The sequence below is a fragment of the Lontra canadensis genome, unplaced genomic scaffold (assembly GCF_010015895.1).
Source record: "Lontra canadensis isolate GAN:19392208 unplaced genomic scaffold, GSC_riverotter_1.0 scaffold25, whole genome shotgun sequence".
NCBI classification, from domain to species: Eukaryota; Metazoa; Chordata; class Mammalia; order Carnivora; family Mustelidae; genus Lontra; species Lontra canadensis.
Window position 1 is genome coordinate 627,441 of NW_022631019.1, and position 6,729 is coordinate 634,169.

A 6,729-nucleotide genomic window follows, 5' to 3' on the forward strand; every position below is an offset into this window, starting at 1 on the left:
AGGCGACCACGGGCGGCCCCCTTCGCCGCTTTTCACTCCGCCTGTTCCGGGTACACCGGCCGCCCTCCCGCAAACGAACGACCCGGAGAGGTGGCATCAGGGCTCTCCCGACCGAAGCTTCCCGGAAAGCTAGCCGGGGGCCAGAGCGGCCTCCCCGCGCCCCGGGGTCGCGCGCCCCAGCCCCGACTTCGCGGCGGGATTGGGGGGCCCGGCCTGGGGCTCGCCCGCAGCCCCTTCCCCGACGCCGCGGCCTCTCCACCCACCGGTCGCAGCAGGGCCGCGGGCCGACAGCCGGCGCGGGGTCTCCGCGCGCCTCCGCCTGCGAGCATCGCCGACGCGCGCGCCGCCCGGAGCCGCGGACAGGTGCCCACCCAGGGGCTGGCTCTGCGCCCGCCGCAAGGGTCGCCTCGGGGCCCTCTCCGCGAGCCAGGCTCGGAGACCGGCCGCCGGACTCCGGAGAGGGCCGAGGGGGCGAGCTCCCCGAGCTGCGCGGGCCGGGGGCGCGGCGCCTCCCCGACCCCGGGCGACCCCGCCCCACGGGGGGCCTTAAGGGCGCGCGGCGGGAGGCGGGCCGGAGAGAGCGGCCTCCGGGGAAACAGACGCGGCCGAGCGCTGCTGGCCGGGGCGCGGCCGGTACGCGGCCTGGGGGTCGGATGGGCTAGCTGCGACGCCCCGAGGGCTCCGCGCGCGGCGGGGGTGGAGGAGGGGTCGCATCGCGTGCGCCAGGAAGCCCCGAGTAGACCGTTCCGTCCCGTGTGGGGCGGAGGCCGGGCGGGCAGCGCCTCACCGTGGGGCGGCCATCATCCCTTCCATCCCTCTCAACGCGACCGCCGCTCGGGGGGGGGGGGCGGGCCGAGCCGCGGGCGGAAGTGCTCGCCGCCGACCGGAAGCGACGCGCCGGAAGTGACGCCCCGGGCGACGCCCGCGATGCCTGCGGCCCAGCTCGTTCGAGTAGTGGGCACTAGAGCTTCTCTGCGGCCGCGCCGAAGCTGCGCCTGCTGCTGGCCACGGTGCCCCCGGGCTGTCCCCGCGCGGCCCAGGTCGGGGAGGGGGTGTGCCGGGCGACAGCGACCCCCGCCCACTGCCCCGGTCGTCCCGGCGCGCCCCAGGTCGGGGGTGTGTTGCGGCGGGTCCCGCCCGTGTGAGGCGGCTACGGCCTCTCATTCCCGCGGGGCCGCCGCGCGGTTTTGATCTCAAGGGACAGTAGAGGGAGAGACGGAGGGAGCGCCCTGCCGGGGGGCTGGAGCCTGGCAGCGCCCGGCACACCCGGGTCCCGAGGCCGCGCGGAGACGCAGAGCCGCGCCTGCAGCTCCGCACCTGCGCGGTCTGTCCTCCCGCCGCGCCCCTGCCCGCGGCCAGTGACCGCTGCTTCAAGACCAGGGTCGTTCAGTTCTCACTTGCTTTTCTCTGCAGCGATTTCCAATGAGCACATTTTCCCCTTCAGACCAGTTAGTGTAAGGTGCCCGCAGGCCGCGCTTCTACGGGATGGTCCACAGGGCCGCCAAAGGGAGCCCCCAGGGCTGGTGCCCAGGTGAAAAACAGGAAGAAAGCAGCAAAGGTGGGAGTGTACGGTGCCGTCTTCATCCTTCAAGTATTTAGGACGACTTCATCCGAACGAAGTTCGCAGGGTAGATTTTTCCTTCTTGCGCAAAACCCTGAGATGCTTGATGACTTCCCAGTGGTCCTGGGTTTTGGTGGTCTGTGAGTCGTTTATAGTCAAATAATTTCAAGATTAAATTTATAAAAACTCAACATTTTTATAGCAAAATCTTTCTTACGTGTCATCCGGGGAAACAGTTTTGAAGTGCTATCGTGTGAGCCTGGGGACTTCCCCTCCTGCCCTCGGAGCTTCCAGTTGGCCTCCAAGCCGCTGCCTCCAGCCACTGCCTGCAGAGCGCTTTGCTCCGCAGACACATTCCAGAGCTGGCGTCCTGTCCCCTCTCTCTGCCTGCCAACAGTTCTTGTCTCTAAATACTCAAAGGAAACATTGTTGCCCGCTAAGGTGGCCTCAGAGATTTCACCATGGGGTCATGTTTGAGTTGTTTGTGATGGGTGCCACACGGTGTTTTTATCTGAACTTGCTGGAGTTCCAACTTCTTCCTGTGACTGGATTCCAGGAAGCAGAAATTTGGGCGAAAGCATATAGACTGGCCAGGATTCTGCATACTCTGCTGGGTTTCAGGTGGGGTCGTTTAAATAATGCCTCCGCTCATCTGCACACCCAAGGCTGCAGCGTAGATGCCAGTGTAGACACGAATCGATTAGGGTGCAGTCCCTGTGAAGGAGGAGACCTGACCAACAAAGACTCTGAGGCTGAGACTCCCCTGAAACCTGCCTGTGAAGCTCTAGCTGGGGTGTCAGGCCCTCTGCCCAAGCCCTGCCTCCCTCCAAGACACAGGGGACTTCTGACCTCTGGACCCCCTTCTGACAACGATCTCTTCCTTTAGGGTTTCGATGACGTTTAAAGGGTGATCTTCTGGAAAGCAGGAAGGAAAGTGTCCGTGGCAAGTTCACGGGTCCCTCCCAGATAGCTGAGCTGCTGTGTGTGCAGCTCCTGGCTTCCTGGCCCTCACCCCTCTCATCAGGCTTCATCTGTGTGTGGGTCCTAGTCTGATGGCCCCACCCAGGTGGGATGATGGGATCTACAGGCCCAGAGGAGCCCCATTCCCAGGCAACAGTGAGGACAGCAGAGAAGTCTGGATGGGGGCCCAGGAGCCCCCAAAGCCCAGAGAATGCGGCCTGGATCAAGTTCCGTTGGGTGGAAAGGAGGAGGCCCCCTTTTCTGTGCCACCAGGCCCACTGACAAAGTTGTCAGGAAGCACTGACAAGCAGCTGGTTTGGAAAAACAGCTCCTGTCCCTAAACCAGAGACAAGCCATTCCTGGGAACCCTTTGGGTACCCCTACCCCACACCCTACAGTGTGACCCCTTGGTCTGACCCTGGTGGAGGTACCTGCAGCCTCTGTCCCTGGGATTCAGCCTCTGGGCACCATGGGGCTAAAAGTCATGGAAGCAAAACCACAGGATTAGGGAGCAGACCCTTGGCTATCTCAGGCCAGTGTCTGGGGAGCAGCGCTGGTGAGCAAGGGGCGACGCCTGGCCTCACTGTGCTCCCAGGAAGCCATGGGCTAAGGTCAACTCCTGCCTTTGTCCTCTGTGCTGCTGGGGAGGAGGCCAGCCTTGACTGGAGGCCTCCGTGGGAGGCACAGCATGGGAGGGCCACAGCTGATGCAGGCCACCTGTGGGAGGGGCACTGGCCAGCGGGTCTGCAGGTGGCTTGGGACATACCCTGCCATCCCTCTCTTTCCTCTGCCCCACCCCAACCTCAATCCCACTTCACCCCTTCCCACCAAATCCTCAGTGTTTCCATGATTCTGAAAACCACCCAACCTCTGGCCTGGATCTTTCTGAAGGAGAATGTGCAGAAGTGGCTGATCTCCACGTGGTCACTGTGCAGTTCCCGCCTTCTCCCACGTCCCTCTCACCAGCACGCGCCCTCCCCCCCCCACCGGTGCTCTCTCTGCTCCTCCAACTGATCCTTCACTCTGGGTCCCCCTCACCCCCAGGCAGACTAGCTGGTTCCTGGTATCTAGTGGCTTCCAGGTTAGGTAACACGGGGCAGGCGGGGAGCTACTGCTTTTTGGGACAGCATTGCTGTGACACGGCTGGTGGCCTGGCCTGAGATGGAAGGGAGGCCAGCCAGGTGGGGAACTCAGCAGAGGCCTGGGTTGGGGTCTGGCCCTGTGCTGTTCCAACTTAGCCAGCAAAGGCCAGAAAGGGTTCCAAGGCTAACACCCTGAAGCCTGGAAGCTTGGGGCGGCCTGAGACCCTGTGGCCTCTGTGCCCCACCCTCCTCCTTTCCCCAAGGCAGGAAAGGTCCAAGGCTCACAGGTCAACAGCCATTATTGAGACACGTGGCCTTGTGGTTAAAGGCAGCGCCCAACACTGAGCCAGCCCCTCTAGTCAGCTGATTCTGGCCCTTGCCCTCAAAGTGCGCCTTCTGCCACCAGAGGGGACAAAGCCCAGCCTGGGATCCGCGCCAGCTCGAATCTTGAGAATCTCTGGATGCTAGGGTTGAGTTCGGGTGCCTGCCCCACCCTGCTGCCTGTGGCACCTGTGCAAACTGACCACAGGTGCCTGTATGTCCCAGCAGGCCAGCCCACAGACTGCAGAGGCCTCCTGGCCACTGGGACACCTGAGCAGTAAGGTGACTTGCTCCCACACGTGCACCAGGAGAGCGGGGGTCCTGATCAGGGCAGGCCAAGGCCACATACGGCCCCAGGAGGCTGATTCTCTAGGACTGGCCTGGGAGGAGGGACAGGGAGGCTGGGGGAGAGCTCAGCTGCTTCTCCCCTTCCCCACAGGCCTCTGCAGATGGCAGGGGGCACCCAGTGTCCCAGCACACAGGGCTGTCCATGTCCTCCTGCATGTCTGCAGTGCTCAGCTGGGCTCCTGGCAAAGCCTTCCCCCACACTGACCGACACCTAGTCAAGACCATGTGGAATGGGAGGAGAGAGATGAGTGTGTGCCAGAGCCTGGCCCATGCTCCCTGACCCCAACAGGCTTGGATGGAGCTGTGGGGAGGACTTCGAAGCCTATGGGGGCTGCAGGTCTCCCAGAGCCCCTCTGAGGGTCCCCTTGGGCCAGTCCTCGGATTTACCTGAGAGCATGTCCTTTCTGTAGGCTCAAGCCTGCTCCCTCACCCAAGCCTCTGCTATCTACCCTTCAGGACAGGTGGTGACACCCAGTTCTACACCTCTTCTGGAGAGAACAGGTGCTGAGCCCCAGGCCTACCAGTGCTAATGGCAAGGCTGACGGGGGCACCTGGGATGGGATTCAACGTGGCGGCTGCCTGGGCAAGACACCCTCTGCCTCACACATCCCAACGGCGCACTTGGTGTCCACAGACTCTAGAAGCCTGGCCTGCCTCTCTAAGTATCTCTGTGTTGGTTACAAAGAACCAAATAAAGTTGCCAGCCAATCCAAGTTTTTAAACAAGTCTGTTTATTGAAAGGATCTGAAAATATTGTAATAAGGCTTTCAACGACATCTAACAAATTTTCGAGATATTAACAATATGAAACATTAAGAATTTACTTCAAAAAATCCAAAGTTTTCTAGATCATTCCAAATCATGCTGCTTTTGGACTTGGTTAATACTTGCTTTTTTTTTTTTTTTTTTTTTTTTTGTCTAAACCAGTGACCCAAATCCCAAATGCCACTGTCTTTTGGACCTAAAGCTGGGAGTTTTGGTTCGGGCCCCTCTCAGCCCAAGGGAGGCTGGGCAGCAACCCTCTAACCACGTCTCGCCCCTGCTGGATGGCCATGTGGGCCCCCTCCCTTTCCAACTCCAGGCTATCGGCCAAGAACCACCCTGAGGGCCAGAAGTCCCAAAGCATGGATGTGGGAGGCCACGCTCAGGCCACAAAGCCTGCTCTACGGAGGCCCCTGGCTGAGGGTGGCTGCCCGCGTGGGCCCCAGCCTTTCTATCAGCCCAAGAATGAGGCACGTGACCCTCCACAAGACAAAGCACAGGACCGTCCCTGTCACCCCAGAAGCGGGTCCAAGAAAAAAGGGCAGTTTCTGTCCCTTCTATTCTTGCCAATTCAATAGATAAAAATTGCAGCTCCAAGAGATATCAGCTACTCAGAAACACATACTCAAATGTAGGACGTCTGTCAGGCAACAATAACCAGGGGCCAAAGCCACATGCACTGAGCCACGGCTCCCACCAGACCACACAGGCTCTGGGTCCCATGTGGCAAGCACACGTGCCCACGCCCTACGCAGCCTGTGGGCAGTGCAGCGACCGCTGGAATGATGGGAGCTTCCTCGCGAGCCCAAGACCCACGGGGAGAAGCAAGAGCAGAATCAACACAAAACGTCCCCAACTACCTCTTTCCTCACTAAGCAATGCGTCCCCATCTTCTAGCTGCAGTCCAAGTACCACGGCTTACTAACCGAGAAGCACCCTCTCACCCCGTGGGCCGTCACCCCCACAGTGAGCACACTGAACAGAGTGGTCCCAGCACACAGTGCCGCACAGAACATGTGTAAACATCGGAGCAAAGCTCCATTTCGTAACAGTACAAATCCCGCTCCCTCTGTCATCTTCAAAGTGTGTACAATAAAATCTGTACATAAGCAGTTCAAAAAGCTTAAAATGATCTCTACAAAGTGTACACAGGACTTAAAATACCTTCCAGGGTGCAGAGGGGGCCGCCCCTGCTTGGTGAGGAATGTGCATGGGTCTGATCTCCCACTGGGCCACCGCTGGGCTCGCACACCACAGCAGTGGGGGAGGGGAGGGCCTGGAGACCAAGGCAGGAAGGTGTGCCCAGAGGAGGTGCAGGTGCAGGGCAGGAAGGAGGGGACCCTCCACGTATCAGCCAATCAAACACCAAACTGCTCTCTACAGAAGCGTCCCCTTCGAGTCCTTTTAGGGGAAAAGGTGCAGGATTTAAGGGGAAAATCGTGGTAGCTAAAGGAAGATTTTTGGCTACAAGACATTTATTTTCGACAAGAAAAGACAGATCAAGCCGTTCTGATCCCCTCTGAATTTCAACGGATTGACTGAAGCACAAGCTTCCTGACGAGGAATCATGGAAGAGCACATCCCCCTCTGGGGTCCCCGCCCTGGGACCAGGCTCTGAGGGACCGCACGGGGGCGCACCGCCCCGGTGTGGACTTCCGAGCCCCCACCAGCACTCACTTTTCTTGTTTAGAAATG